The sequence below is a fragment of the Ochotona curzoniae genome, unplaced genomic scaffold (assembly GCF_017591425.1).
Source record: "Ochotona curzoniae isolate NIBS_2020 unplaced genomic scaffold, NIBS_Ocur_1.0 scaffold_3208, whole genome shotgun sequence".
Taxonomy (NCBI): Eukaryota; Metazoa; Chordata; class Mammalia; order Lagomorpha; family Ochotonidae; genus Ochotona; species Ochotona curzoniae.
Window position 1 is genome coordinate 49,146,751 of NW_024467106.1, and position 16,799 is coordinate 49,163,549.

Here is a 16,799-nt window from a genome sequence, read left to right on the forward strand (position 1 = left end):
AATCTTTTAAAAAAGAAAAAAATAAGCTGCTTAAAATATATATTAGATCTGTTGGCTTTAGAACTTAGACTGAGTCATACCATGTAAATGTCTTAGCATTTGATTTCATCAAGGAATTTTAAAATTATATTCATCAATTATATTTTATTAGTATAAGTTTTTCATTTACTTTTACTTTCAATTGCTGCCTAGGATAAATTCTATACATAAATGCCAGCTTATTTATTCATTGTCATTCTGATGTGCCTTTTAAAGATGTATTTTTTTTATTGAAAAATCAGGTAAACAGAGACAAGGAGAGACAGAGAGGAAGATCTTCAGTCCTATGATTCACTCCCCAACTGGCCACAACATCCAGAGCTGAGGTGATCTGAAGCCAGGAACCAGAAATCTCTTCTGGGTATCTTGTGCCAGTGCAGGGTCCCAAGGCTTTGGGTCTTCCTCAATTGCTTTCCCAGGCCACAAGCAGGAGCTTGGTGGGAAGTGGGGCATCAGGGATACGAACCAGCGCTCACATGGGATCCTAATGCATGCAAGGTGAGGACATTAGCCACTAAGCTACAACACTAGGCCTAGATGTGCCTCTTCAGAAGAGTTTTATTTTATTTTGTTGAGAAGGCAGATTTAAGGAGAAGAGAAAGATCTTCCATCTGCTGGTTCAAGATACAACAGTTGCAATGGCCGGAGCTAAGCCAATCCTAAGCCTGGAGCCAGGAGCTTCTTCTGGGTTTCCAATGTTAGTGCATGGTCCCAAGACTTGGGGCCAGCCTCTGCCACTTTTCCAGGCTATAAACAAGGAATCAGATGGGAATTGGAACATTGGAGAACAGGAACCAGCAATTATATGAAATTTCTGGAAGTTGGAGATGATCAGCTAATTGAGCCCCTATGCTGGACCCTGGATATACATTTTAGTTTCTGATTTTGCCTGTTGTCAGTAAAACAAAATAATTGCATACAGATTTTTTAAAATTTTTTTTCTTGACTATAGATATGGAAAATGTTTGAGTCATAATGTAGGTCTTTAATTTAATATGGAATATTTCATTTATATTATTTTATGTATCAACCAATAATACATAAATTTCATTTGTTTCATATGCTCACTTGAAAATTTGTATTATCAGCCTTTCCAAATTTAGCAGATCATTGGGTGGGAAATGGTGTCTCATTTTGTTTTGTTTTAATGTTTATCTTCTTGCAATTTCTCATGTTTGATCAGTTTGTAGACCATATTTGTATTGTACTTTGGAAAGAGACTTTCAACTCATTAGTCTATTTGATAGACCTGTGTTTTCACTATTAAGTTCTACTAATGTTTTGTGCATCTCAAATGTGAGTTCTTCATCAGATGTATTTATTTGACTCAGTGACACATCTATACTTACTTTTTTTGTGTGTTGTATGCTGGTGAATAAAAGACCCCTTCATTGAAGTTTATTATATAATTCTAAATTTTATAGCCAGTGATTTCTTTTACAGTGCCTTAATAAAAAATGGATGTGGTCTTCTTTGTGTACAACTAACCAGCTTTCATCAAATGGGTTTTTGATTGAAATATATATATTGATATATATATATATCAATCAAAATACACACACACATATATATATGAAATAATACACATATATATATGAAATAAGCATGCTCTTCTTAACTATAACATTGTAATAATGATTTATCCTCCAACTTGCTCTTTTCTTAGTTTGGTAACTATTCTGGATGAACTACTTTTCATATAAACTTGATAATTAACATATATTTCCCAAAAATACTTTGCTTTTCCTTGTATTTCATTGAATAAAAAGATCTATTTGGAAAGAAGGTAAATAATTGGTTTTTTAAATTCAGGACTTTGGCATGTGTTTATTTTCTTAGGTTCACTTGTATTAATATCGGCAATGGTGTGTGAGAGCATGAAACCTTGTTTTTTTTGTCCTTTTCATCAAGCTTATCCCTGATAATGATTGTTTTATGATGCATGTAAGCTTAATATTTTAGCTGCTTACTGAGTTTATATTGAGCTTCTAGTCCCCAATATTTCAAACTATAATTATCTGGTGAATATTTTATGGAATTCTGAATAATCCGTGTGTCTGGATAGCCAATGATACAGACATATTTATAATTTGTGATACAATTATCATACTTTCTAGTAGTGTTTACTATTGCTCCAAGTTTTACATTAAACCAGGTTCTTGGATTGAACCATTTTCTTATCCAGATACATAAACATACACATAAACACATATATATGTACATTCATATTAGCTTCATTATGTGTGTTTTGTTTTATCATTTTCTAAATGCTGTTCAAATGCATTTTGATACCTCCCACCACTGGAAGCAAGGTCCATTGAGAGTTCAACTTTCCAATATTTGGTATGCTACTTGGATTTATTAGCAATATTCATTTTCGTGTATTATAATGATAGGTTCTTAATTACTCAGTTTTAGACATTGAAATCATCATAGTCTGCATATTCTTATAATTACACTGGAGTTTTTAAATCGCACAGCTAGGTGATTAGAATGGAGACTGACAGATCTGCAAAGGACCACATTTGGGAACTTAAAAATTAGTAATCCCATAGATGACATTATTAATTTAAGAACAAATAGAATAATCCAAGATCATATAAAGTAGGAAATGGGCAAAATGAAAATGGATAACATATGCACAATTTTATAACTCTAGATGCTTTTTATATGCTAGTAATGATTATTATAAAATATTTATTACATCTTACACAATTATGCTGTGAAATAGTTACCAATAACTTGAAACTTGCACACTTTTTAATGCAAAAAGGATATGTTATTAACACTGTCATTAGAATTTGACAATTATACTCAGCATTTTTCTGTTAGAATTTGACACTAATTAGAAATACTACTTTATCTTGAAGTAGCGACTGCCTAACACTGCAGTGTTCCTGAAATCAATGTGTTAGTCCTAATCATCCAGGTACTCTAGTGATTTTTAATAACCATCAATTTAGATAAGCTCAAAATTGGAAAGTGAATAGCTTTTTCAGTCAAGATCTTGGAAGACACATAGTAAAAAAAAGAAAAAAAAAAGTCCTCAGATTAAATTCTGACTTCATAAATCAGAAACATAACCAGTGGCATTTTACTAATTTCTTCTTTTTCTTGTCACTTATATGCTGCACAAAGTTACTATAAGGATTACACCAACAATTTTAAGTACTGAAACAAGTTAAAAAGAATACATTTGTTTGCTAATTGAAGAAACAACTTCAGCCTGAAGAATTTAAAAAAAAAGCTTTCAAGGGGCTTGCATTGTGTAGTAGCTAAGCCATTACCTGTCACTCCCGTGTCCTGTATCAGTGCCTTGTAAGAATCCTGGAAGCTCATTCAGTGAAAATGGCCTAAGATTTGAGCCCTTACATCCCCTGTGGAAGACCCTCACTCCTTGTGCTCACCTGGGTCCAACTGCTTGTGGAGTGAACCAGAAGATGTGTACGTCTCTCCTCACTCTGTGTGTGTGTGTATCTTTCCCTCTCTATTTCTTTAATTCTGCATTTCAAATAAGTGACCAAATCACTGAAAAAGAAAATCAAAATAATATATTAAAGATGGAGGTAAAATATGATTTTACATTAGTACAAACCCTTTGAAATCTACACTTTTTTTCACAATATGATCATGTCATGGTCACTTTCAAGAGACCCTGATAGAGTTAGAAATCATCACCAGGATTTTGTTGTAGGAAATGACAGGTAAGTTTATTATAGCCATAAAAAAACTGATACCATATGAGGAACTGATGGAATTTGCTATATTTTTTATTGATCCTCAACATTCATTAGGCACCTCCGCTACACACTATAAACTAAAATAAAGCTGGAGAATGAGCACTTTCTATGCAGTAAGCAGATTTAATCTCTCAACAACTGCATGAGACGATTTTTTTAGCCCTATTTAGGGTGTAAAACTGCTGAGACACAGAAAAGCAAACCAAACCACTGAAGTCACATGGGAATAATATTTGAAAGCAAAACCAAGCTATAATTTGACTTAGGCATGAACACAAAATCACCATGTGTTATCAAAAATGAATAGTCTTATGTAACATTGTAAACCTTATTTAAATTAGGTAGAAAAAATAAATTGGAAACAGTGGAGCTTAGAATATACTTCTTTATTCAAAATTCCTTACATACCTCAAAATTCCAAGAATTAGGTCTTTGCAAAAGACCAAAGCCCACAACTCAATAAAATACAGAAACTTGGAAATCATTTTGCTGATTCCTTGAACCCATTCAACACACGCACACACCTTAGTAAATAGTTAACATTGTATAAATATTATTCAATGCATAAGTAAATAAAAATTGACAAACTTCAATATTTTTTGTTCATCTGTTTGTAGTGTCTTGTGCCAATTATGGTACACTATAGGTATGCAACAGTGCTTTGAGTTATAAAGCTTTCAACAATATCTGTGGATTTAAAAGGGATCAGTGTAATGGTTCAATAGCTAAATCCTCATGTTCCCATATGGGTTCTGGTTCAAGTCCTGCTTGACCACTTCCCATTGATTCCTCTACTTATGGTCTGGGAAAGCAGCATAGGATGGTCCAAAGTCTTGGAAGCCTGCACCTTCATGGGAGACCCAGAAGAAGCTCCTGGCTTCAGATCAGCTCAGTTATGTCTGTTGAGTTTATTTGTGGAGTGAAACAATGGATGGAAGATATTTTTCTTTGTCTATCTTCTCCTTAAATCTGCCCTTATAATAAAAATAAATATATAAAAATAGAACATTTTGTATTTATGTAAACTTTATTCTGATATGAAATTATTAATGCCATAATTGCAGTCCCAAGCAATATCAAAATTACAGCAAATGCTCTTTCTAGGGAAAATAGTTGCCATATATTTGATTTAGTTAAACACATTTTCTTAAACAATTTATATAGTTACTTATGTGAAGCACAAAGGAGAAATAGGGAGAGGCAGATGCACTGAGAGAAATCTTCCATCTGCCGATTCACTCTGCAAATGCCTGCAATAGCTAGGGCTAGCCAGTGCAAAGCCTGGACCCCATAATTAAATCCACATTTCCTACTTGAAGGCTAAGATCTGAGATTTTGAGCCCTGCTCAGGAGTGCACTCATAGAAAGGAGGAATTGGAAACAGAGCTTGAATTTAGACCTTGGCACCGTGACATTAGCCACTGAGCTAAATGCTTGTTTCTAAAATGCATTTTCTTGAAATTAAACATATTATTATAGAATGGCCCTTTCCAAAGATACAATTTGTTTTTAAATCCAAAAGATATCCAATACAATCATTTATCTATATGAAGACTTAGCAGTATATCAATCATGATTGCATAAATAAAATTAAAATATATCGGCTATATCACTAACCAAGGGCATTTAAAATTGGACATCTGAAATGCTCTCTTACGATCTCCATCTCTTATTTTTTAATTTCACTCAACTTGCAAATACTCCTCCCTCCAAAGTTTCAGTTGAAGCATATTTGCTACGAGACCTACTAAGTTCACCATCCCCTTGGGTTCCCTTTCACTTCCAGAATGGAATTCCTTTGTCTTTTTCTTATTTAGTGCTCCTTATTAGCATTTGTCATGAAACTGATGCATGCAAATATTTGCATACTCTATGCTTCTAATGAAGACTGCTGGTTTCATGAAAGAAAGTGAATTTCTACATGGCTTATTTAGTACCTCACACATTGTACAGTCTGATTATCAGTAAATGTTGTTTGAATAAATATCAAACTGAAAAAAAATATAGAAGTTCTAAACAAGACCATTTGTGAATTATTTGAGGGTCTGCCAGACAAATAACAGGTGCCGACATGCTAATTATTTTCATGTATAACTAATTAGCATGGGAATAATAATGTGCATCTTGCTTTGATCATTATTCTATCCTTATAACGTGGCCATGCAATCTTCTGAACACTAATAGCTGCATCAGTGGGTTCATTTTCTCCTTTTTTACTTCTGCTTCCTGCACTATATGTTCCATTCTGTCTGAAATTCTTTCATTTCACTAAAGAGATTTTCTGGCTCAACATTTACACAGTTTTCTTAAATTTCCTTTAAAAGCAAGCTTGGGAAAGGAGAAATTGAAGCATTTTTAAATGTTTGCCTGGTTTTTTCTGTTTTGAGCTCCCATTAGTCTAGAAGGCAGAAAAAAATGTGTTAATCAACTCCCATAATTCAACAAATCCATTTTGCTCAAAACCATGAATAGTTTGTTGGTGAGGTGGAAAGAGGAGTGCATATACTTGTAATTTGGATATCACAACCACTTCTGACTTCCATTCTCTCCTATGGAATTCTAGTTTTGGTCCATGTAAGGGAATCTCTCCCTCTCTTTGAATCTCTCATACACAACGTTTTCTGGGTCCCTCAGTATGGAACAGACAAAATTCTATTGCTGCATGCTGGTTTTAAAAGAGATATGTCAGGCAAGACTTAAGTGATTTCTCTGAGATGCTTACACCTCCTGGTTCTTTGTTTCTTTGGTCTTTCATAATCCCTTCCACAGTTCTAATTTTCAGTAGCGTAGCTGGTTTACTTCAGAGGTGTGACATCTTTTTGCTTTGCTTTGTTTACAGGAAACATTTTGTACGTTAAATTTTTAAAAATCAGTGATTTCAGTCTGATGTTTGGGCTGAGCAGTCATGATGCCATGTGTTGCATAGTTGACTTCTGGCTTCTGACTTTGTTCTGGAACAGATACGTCTATGGACTTCTTCTGGAGAGTAAAGCAGCAGGAGAAGATCTCTCTCTCTCACTCTCTCTCTCTCTGACAATACCTTTACATTAAATAAACCCTAGTTTTTAATCAAGCATTTACACCTTTATCACTCCAACTTTTCATCATATGTAATTCTGAGTGCAATGAGTATCTCTAATAATAACTAGTGTCTTTTGGACAAAAGCAAACATGAAGAAATGTCAGTAAAAACACAACTTAGTATTTCTGGACACTATTCCAACATGGTTGGATTATAAGATAGGTGTGTATTAACTTTAGGGCAGTAGGTTACGGTCTGTTACTGAGACCAATACTGCTGCCTTACTGTATTTTTATCTTGTTGACTTTAGCATGCTGTGCTAGGTTCATTTTTTTTACATCGTTGTTTTTGTTAATTTACTCTGTGCTTGCCTTGTAAAGTATTGATTTATTTTAGCCAAACCTTTTCCTAAATGTGGCTTGAGATTCCATCGAGGCTTTATATGGACAGTACACTGTCATCTTCTTTTGTCTCACAAACTTCACTTGAGTTGCTGTCACATGGGATACCTAAATGTGGCTCATGGAGTTGTGTACCTGTAGGGAGTGAGTGAGATGAGAGTCTCTCTCTGTCTCGTTTTCTCTTTGTGTGTGTGTGTGTGTGTGTGTGTGTGTGTGTGTGTGTGTGTGCCACTCTAATTTCAAATAAAGGAAAATAAAATTTAAAAAATATAATTTAAAATCATTCTCCCATAATCATCTCTGTTTTGTGAGAATAATGTGTAGGTTGTGTGTGGGTTTGGGATGTGTGTGTTGTGTGTGTGTGCGTGTGTGTGTGTATGTGTGCTTGGTACAAACAATAAGTATTTTTTAGCATTCCAATCTTGTAATAACATTTTGAAAACATTTTCATGATAAGCAAATACTACCTCTTCAGCACACCAAGGAGTCAACAAACAAAATCTCTTAACCAAAAATATATTCTGGTCCTGACTTTTGCCACTGAAAAATCCATGTTCCATTTGGCTGGACCTGTTGTTTCTCTTGAAAGCCATTGTTTTGACTGCACTTTTTATTCAAGATTCCTTGCTAGTATCTGTTTTTGTTTTTGTTTTTCAGGAATGCTTCAAGATCTCGATCTCATTTGTTTGAAATTTCCATTGAATTCTACTCATTTCTGGGACTACTAAAACCACAATTTCTACAGGCTAGCCTGCCAATGTGGTTTGCACATCCTGCTGACATTCTGATTTCAGCCAAGTCATCACTCTAGAGAGAGGATTTATTTTACACAATTGGCTGTTATTATTGTTAAAGAGTTCATATGAATACATTACATTTGCTTGAATGAGAAAAAAGCTTCAAAAATCTATGGAAAGTGCAAAATTATTCATCCCTTTGTTTTTGCAGTTTCAGAGTCTTCCTTTTAATTAACTCAAGTAAAATTAGCTGTTAACTTGATAATTTTCTATTAAAACTCATTTTGCCATGATAATGGGCATAATCAAGTAGTGATAACTTTTCAGATTTCCAACTTCATGAATTATGATGAGGAATCTTGGAGAGATACAATTCTACCATTCTCATATAAATACCAAACGCGTTATTATAGATCATACGAAGATATGTGTTTGTCACCCTTTCTTAAGAAATGCCAGCTTACACTAAATAACTCATAATTGTAAGTCATAGCACATATTAAACAGGATTGTACAGGCTGCGAAAGATAATGTATGGTTTCATTTAGCAGTTTTACAAAGCTACATGAAAACTTAAGATCTGTAAAAATGAAATATGAATGTGAAATTGAAGCTTTGCTGGAAAAGGAGAACATGTAGTGACTCTAAAATATAAAAGGTGATTTTTAGAGATCACACAATTTTCGTATTTGCTGCATTCAAATGTGTTGACAGCACAAGCTCTCTTGTAGCTGCAGAGTAGCAAATGAGTTTAGAATGAAGGTTGCAAGGGCAATTAGTTACAAGTGAACGTTGTAAGATGACCTACATTTTTAATAACTCTCACATCATGAATTGAAAAGTAGATCTCAGAATATTTTGAAACCTGTGCCTTGGTCAGCAATAGTTTGAGTTCAGTGGCTGAAAGGAAATAATTAGAAAAAGGTAAGCAGTGTCTTGGTGTAGCGCAGTAGAAAATATCAACTTGGACCTACAAGTAGCTTTCATTCTCCCTTTGCCTTTTATGCTTGGAAAATTCTGATTTATTTCTAAAATATCACCCTTGAATGTCATATTACAGGAAACATCTGGCAAAATGTTACCAAAAAAGGTCTGATGCCTGTTTACTTTGGTGCCACTTCTCTTCGCCATTATTTACATAAAAATTATTATCACCTAGAATCACATTTTTTAAAGGATATTTTAATTGGGATTGTTTCCCAATAGCATGAATATACATTTTATTTTTTCCATCATTGTTTAGGTTTTTTAGAATAAAATTACATTTTTATGTCTTGTATTATCATTCGGTGCCTCCAAAAATTCATATTATTTCTCAAGAAAAATCATATTTTATTTATCAAATAATTAGAAGTATAATTTAATTTACTTTCATTTTGAAATTTTCTTTTGGATATCAAATAGAAATATTGATTCTGCATTTTTTGTCTTTAAACAATAAATTTCTTAACTTTACTTGTAATATTCTGTAGCTGAAGAAGAATCTCCAGAGAATAATACAGAATAAATATTCTTTTCTTCTTTAATTGTAAGCTTTTTTAATCAAATGAGTCTGTAGTTTTCTATTATCACTATAGTGCTTCACTACGTTTTCTGCTTATAGGCATCCCTTATAATATGATTATTAAAACCAGAAAATCATCACTGGTACAACTCTAATCTGTAAACCTTATTCATATTTTGACAATTAATTAAATAATATTTTTATAGCAAAAGAAAACTTTTGCTACAATGTTTAAAACACTGAATCCCTCATTGGACAGATTTCAAATTTTCGTTTCCAATTTCCAACTTCCTGCTGATTGATACACACCTGGTCAACAGTCAGCAGTGGCATCAGTTGGTTACTCCCTGACATGCATTTTGGAGACCAGTACTATGAGCTCGCTTCCTGCTTTGAGACTGGACCAGCCTGAGCTGTGGGAAGTGAATGCACGTAGCACTGGTGATTTCTCTGTGCCTTTCTGCTTCTTTGTCTCTCAGCCCCCCAACAAATAAAGTCAATGAATTTAGAAAGAAAACTCCTGGTCATACATTGTATGTAGATTTTGACATGACACTTTGGAAACCATTTGTGTTAAATTATCTTGAATTTTTCATTGTTTTTCATGAGATGGCTCAGATCTGAAAAGCACCACTACACATTATGTAGAATTTCCTTCTGGCTGTTTTGTCTGATGCTTCTGCACCATTAAGCATGATTCATATAATTTGGACCTCATCCCAATCAAGTTTTACTAAGTTCATAGAAGCATATCACATCAAAAGTTAAACACTGTTGATTAAATTCAATGATTGGCATTTTGTTTATGCAACCAGCATCAGGTAATTACAATACAATCTTGTATTTTATAAGAAAAAAGTAGCTGGTGTGCATGTCATTTAAGAACTTGGAGAATTTTTTTATTTAAATATATGTTCACCTGTTTTAATATCTATTACTTTTATAACCAACTCAATTTTTCTACTTTTAACTGTCCTTCACTTGATCATTTAACATTACCCTATAAAATAATTTCATTTATTTAGTTACTTATTTATTCAGTCAAATTTGCTTGCATTGGTGTGAACTGTTGATTATGATTTTATTCACTTGAAGATAATCTTTCACTTTTGATGTTTAGGTTTTCTTAAATGTGTCAAGTAGTTCAAAATTTCTCAGACTTGCCTCATTCAAGCCAACTTAAATTCCTTTAACATGCTTTTCCATTATCCCAGCAGTTGCTTTTAAAACAAGAAAATATCCCAAGTGATATCTGTTTGATATAACGGCTTAAGTGCTTCTCAATATTCTCACGCTCCATGTCCAGTGACCCGGTTCTAGTTCTGGCTTTATTCTCGATTTCAGCTCCCTGCTAAAGCAGAGCTTGGGAAACAGCAGGTGACAGCTCAAAGAAGAGGTTTGTGGGAGAATAGGATTTAGTTTCAGGTTCTTACCTGAAACCTGACCAGGTCTACTTATCATGGGCATTTATAGAATGACCCAGAGGATGCAAGATTTCTCTGTTTCTCTCTCCCTCTCTCTCTCACTTCCTCTGTGTATGTACTTGTGTGCATGTCACTGCCTTTTAAAAAATACATTTAGCCTTTCCCTTTGTTTTAATTTTTATTTATATAAAGGGAACATTTTCATATATTTCAAATAAGCACTTTTAAGAGCACAGTGATGCTTTTCACCCTACCTTCAAACACCTTTTCCTCACACTCTATCCCCCCTCCTTTTCTTTTTTAAAATTTTATGAGATACTTTCCATTTATTTTATAATCATAAACTCAACCTTTGAGGAAATAAAGAATTCAGCAAGTAGTAACTACAAAAGTCACCGTACTCCAGCATTATGAACAATATTCAAATTTCACAATGTTAAGTACTTTTGTGCATAAATAATGTAATGAATTAGAAACACACTGTTAAGATGAATCCCATCCAAATAGATGTAAATATTGTAATGGTTTGGAATACATTCAACCAAGTGTGCAAAATAACAAGGGATGTGAAAATTACAAAATATTTTCAAAATTATTAGAAAACACACTCAGTAGATAAAAATCTTTCATGTTCACAGATTCAAAGGATTAATACGATTAAAATGTCCGTACTACTCAGAGGAATTTAGATTCAACATGATGCAAATGAAAATACCAAAGACAGTCTTCTCAGGTTTGGGGAAAAAAATGATTCCAAAATTCATACGGAATCACAAGAGATCCTTACTAAAGAACTTGTGAACAAAATCCAAAAACATCATAAAGCTAGATATCAAGACATACTATTGGGCAGATATAAAGAAAACATTCCCAGACTGGCACAAAGATAGACACATGGACCAAATGAACACATTAGAGGTACCAAAAATTAAACCAAAACATATCTTTTATTGGAAAGACATATTTACACAGAAAAGGTGAGATAGAAGGAAATATATTCTGTGCTCTGGCTCACTCCCCAATTGGCTGCAGTGGCCAGAGCTGAGATGATCTGTAACCAGGAGCTTAGAGCTTCTTCTGGATCTCCCGCATGGGTACAGGGTTCCAAGGCTTTGAGCCATCCTTTACTGCTTTCCTAGTTAAAAAAGGTCAAAACCAGGGAGCTGAATGGGAAATGGAGCAACCAGAACCAGAACCAGAACAGCACCCATGTGGGATCATGGAGCATGCAAGGGAAAGAGTTAGCTACGTGGCTATCATGCTGGGTCCATTTAATAAACATACATCCAGAAGTGCTATTGCTACTGAAATAATCATTCTACAAATTAGAGTTCCATATGTTTTTAGAGTTAATTTTTGTATTTGGTATGAAGGCATAAAAGTTTGTCTTTTTTGAAGTCACTTAATTTTTTATTAGGTTGAGTGTGATTGCATTATTTATTTGAGCTTGATTCATTTGAATATTTGTTCAACTTTAGAGATTTAACTTATATTCCTCTTTGTGGAATCTCTCTTCCCCAATCTCCGGTTTCTCACTCAGTCTTTCATCATTATGATCATCAGCATCTGTGAGATCTGTGTATGGTTTTTCCACCCAAATTCATGAAGGAGTTTAGTACTCACTACTTACATGAATGTTATTTGGAAAATAGAAACTTAATCCAACCATGAGGTTTAGAGTTGAGACTTTCTGAAAGTGATTAGACGATTAGGCTTATATAAGGCCATTACAGTGAAGGCCCCATAATTGAAAAACGGTGTCTTTCTTAGGAAAGAGTCCAAATCAGAAACAGTGAAAGGTATTTCTTGCTTCTGGCCATGTGCTGCCTGAGGATTCTGCCAACACTGGCTGTTGCTGTCAAGTGATGCCAGCACCGTGCTCCTAGGTATCTCAACTGCAAAATGAAGCATCCGTGTTTCTTTCAAAAGTTAGCCTACTGATGGTTTTTCATTTTAATAATACAAAAACTCATCAATATAATTTACTACTTAATTCACTGGTTTATTTATGAAAATTCAAACCATTGACAGACCTACAAAAGTAATACATATAAGGAAGCGTTGTTCTCACTGGTTCGGATGCACTTTCCACCAGATTTGTGTTAAAATAATTACGAGCCGGTTTCCTTAACTTCTGGAATATCTTTCCCTATTCTGTTTGTTTAAAAAACATCTACTTTTGCTATTTGTGCGGCTTTCCCACAACTGAGTATTGTTGATCAATGAACTCATTACATATGTGTATATATATACATATGTATATGTATATATATACATATATATGTGTATATATATAAAATGCAAATACAACGTATTTCATTTTTAAACTTCTGAAATTTGAAGACAAGACAGCCTAGGTTAAATGCTATTTCCCAAAGCTGAATGTACTCACTTGCAGCAGATTTCCTGCTTGAAATGCTGAAATAAGTTGCCAACACGCCTAGGCGGACATTGGTGTTCAGTGATCTGTGATTAGCTGAAAGCATCGCCCTTGCTTAGGAATGTAAGTTTATCGTCTCAGGAAGGAATTTAAAAACGCGACAAGAGGTGCGCTTGGTTAATCTTATGCTGACGACTTCCTTCCAAACGCCTCCTGGGAGACGCATACCCGGTACCTGTCGTGGTCCTTCTGGTGTCACACACCTGTGAGAATGGCGTGTAGATGACCACCATACAGTGCTCTTCAGCAACAAGAAGGACGCCTGGCTGGCGTTGAACTGTAAGGGCCTCCTAACGAATTTGATGAGTTCACTCATATTTACATGATTAGGTACAAGGAATTTGGTTTTATCCAGGACAGGAGGCTGCTTTTACCTCTCATATTGTTCTGTTAGTACTGAGATCTTGACACAATGCTGCTCTCAGATGAGCAGTGTGTCTTCCACTCTGTCCCCAAGTATGACCTTGCTGGAAGCTGTCATTAGATGGCATGGTGCAGGAAGTTCGGGCGTGGCAGAGATGCCTGTGGCTTTGGTCCCAAAGGACTTTATTTTTTTTTTTGTAAAGAGCCAAATAAAAGCAGTTAAGTTGCATGGGCTAACAGAATAAACAAATATAGAAAGGTTTATTTAACAGGAGAGAAAAAAAAATCTTACATTTTAATTGACAAAATAGAATGAGTAAAAATTAAAATTCCAGCCATTTTATGGCTTAATTTAAGGTTTAATGGAAAGGTTTTTAATGAATTTCAAAGTTAGTGTTTCCACTATTATGATCAATGGCACATGCCTATTTTTATTGCTCGATAAACACAATGTACACAAAATATTTTTGAGTATATTCTTCCTCATAAACAAGCACTGACAAAGCTATCTAATAGTGAGTGCAGACTCTTAACTGAACATATTCATCAGGTGGAGGACATTGACAGAATTTTATTAATCTTTTCTCTTGATATCTGCACTTTAGCATGTCATCACCTTGCAGATCAATTTCTTCCAAGTCATGTTTAGGGGGAAGCTCTTCAATTACACAGTTAAATGGATTGTAAAATGTGGAGATTTCATTTGCACTTGCATTGAGATCTGAAAGATGTTTCTGTCATGTAATTTGAACTTTCAAGCCATATTTGCTTCATATAATTTCTTTTTGTAGGAGTGAATACCTAGTTACTTCTTTTAACTTTTCACAGCATGAAAAGTATATTAAGACATATGGCATTACTTGTTATTCAAACAACAGTAACTGTCAAAATGACTCTGCCAGAGTGCTTCACACAATTATTTTACCTTATGATTTTATGTGAATCCACAAAGAAACAATATCACAAAAGCAAATCTCCAAAAATGCTTAGTGCCTTGCAGTGGTGGTGGATGTTATTTCCTTAGTTAGTTAGTTACTCAATCCTTGTCTCAAGCTCAAAACTTGAATATAATTTATCCTTCATAAGAAATAAAACAGCTGTAGTGCAGGGTTAGTGGAGATAAGAAGTTTCAGTTTGGACAGTTGCCCCACAACAGGTTCTATCCTTGCCTGCAATGCTGAACTCCCATGGAAGGCAGCTGTCGTTTCTCATCTGCTGCACGCTTCAGATCCACCTTCCTGCTAGTGTGCCTGGGAAGCCAATCTCCATGGGTCACATTGAGGAAGGTCTTTAGATCAAGGTGTGAATTGGGTCTTCTCAGACTCATTTTTTCCCAGATAATTTACTTATCTTACTTGAAAGAATTATGCAAGTAAAGGAAGAAACACACATAAAGAGAGAGGGAGAATGTGAGGTGAGAGAGACTGAGAGAGACCATTTTCAGGGAGCTGCTTTAGAAGGAGAGCAGCCAGGACATGAACGGAACCCTTATTGGATGCCTGTGTTACAGGCAGTAGTTTCATCTGCTATATTCTGATGTCGATTCTGGCCAAATAAAATATTTTTAAAGCATATGATCTGTTAGAAATATCTGACAAAATTATAATTGGTTAGTTTACGATTGTGAATAACACTGATTACTTACTGACACTATTCAGTTTATAATGCAAGCTATAAATATTTCCTCTTCAAAGTACTTGTGTGTGTAGTCTTCATATGCCTGAAATTTGTAGTGTTAAAATTTATTCACTTGAGCCTTTGTTTTTTCTGTAATGCCGCAACTACTCATTGCTGTGAGTCCTAACACTTTCATTGAAGAATCCACTTTGCATGGTGCTAAATTTGTGTTTTCTCAACTTCATTCTGGTTTTTATTGGCATTCCTTTAATTACCAGTAATGTCCCACTACTTCAACAACCCTTCCCCAAACCATGCCTATTGTTTCATGAGAAATTTGCTCTAACAAGAGAGTATAAAAAAAGACAAAGGCAAAATGAGGAAGCAGGTATTAAAAAATTAAAATTATTACTTAGAAAAATCAAAGAGAGTAGGATGCATTCATTGAAACAGAAGAATGCACATTAGGATAAAATTTTTAAAAAGGAAAGATCCAAGAAGGATAAATAATTTAGAAAGCTGCATAATCTTTAAACTTCTTTAAAGTAAAATGAGTTCATGTAGAATCGCTGTACAGAATATCATGGATGTCAACCACCAGTGTGAGCTCACCTGGGCTTATATTGGCGTTGTTGGTGGGGCAATCTATGTCCCTGCTGCTCCACATGCTGGATACTTTCAGCTAGATGTGATTGTAGAGACCGCAGGGGGATTCCTCCTCACCATGCTCAAGATGCCTGCTTTCCTTACCTCCTGGCATCTCCTGGTTTGCATGTTAGCTGTGATAAATCAATTTTTCCTTTTGTGTTCCAAAGTGCCATAAAATCTTCTCATGCTAAAACACTCATATACAGTGATGTTTTATTTATATTATGCACATTGTGATATAATCAAAGCAAGCTAATTAGTTCATATACCATCTCTAATGTTTATCATTTTTTTTTGTAGGAAAGAATTTGAAATCCTGGTTTTTTTTAGCATAAAAACATGAATCATTAGTCTTAATTACCATGATGCTGTTAAGAATAGAGCTTATTCCTCCCACCCAATTCTGCATTGAAATACTTATCTGATTAAAGTGGACCCAAGAAGATACCACAGGATAATTTACCAATTTAATGTCACCTGAAAAGTTACCTTAATTGCATCTGCAAAATCCTAGTTGCCCTGTAATTGAACATATTTATGAACAGAACAGAGGGGCTGAAGAGTGTCAGTTCTGGCAATCATAATTATGCCCACTGCATTGGGGAAAATAATTTCTTTGCATTTCTTTGCTTTTTTTTAAATAAATGCAAATATAAAGAGAAACAACAAGTAGTTTCTAAGCTACCTCAAATTCATGATAAGTATTACCATAGGTGAAAATTGAAAACACAGGCAAATCAATCCATACATGTAGAAGCAGCAAGCATTTTGGATGGCATTTTCTTTTACTAGGGAACAGATCACTTTTATTGCAAGGAGGAAGTGAGAATGTATACCACTCCACTTGAGATGGGAAACTGAAGC

The 16,799-nt window shown here is 34.5% G+C and overlaps 1 pseudogene; it reads right to left on the minus strand.

Moving 5' to 3' along the window:
- Positions 1 to 13,430: 13,430 nt before the first annotated feature.
- LOC121144977 lies at positions 13,431 to 13,798 on the minus strand (annotated as a pseudogene).
- Positions 13,799 to 16,799: the final 3,001 nt, after the last annotated feature.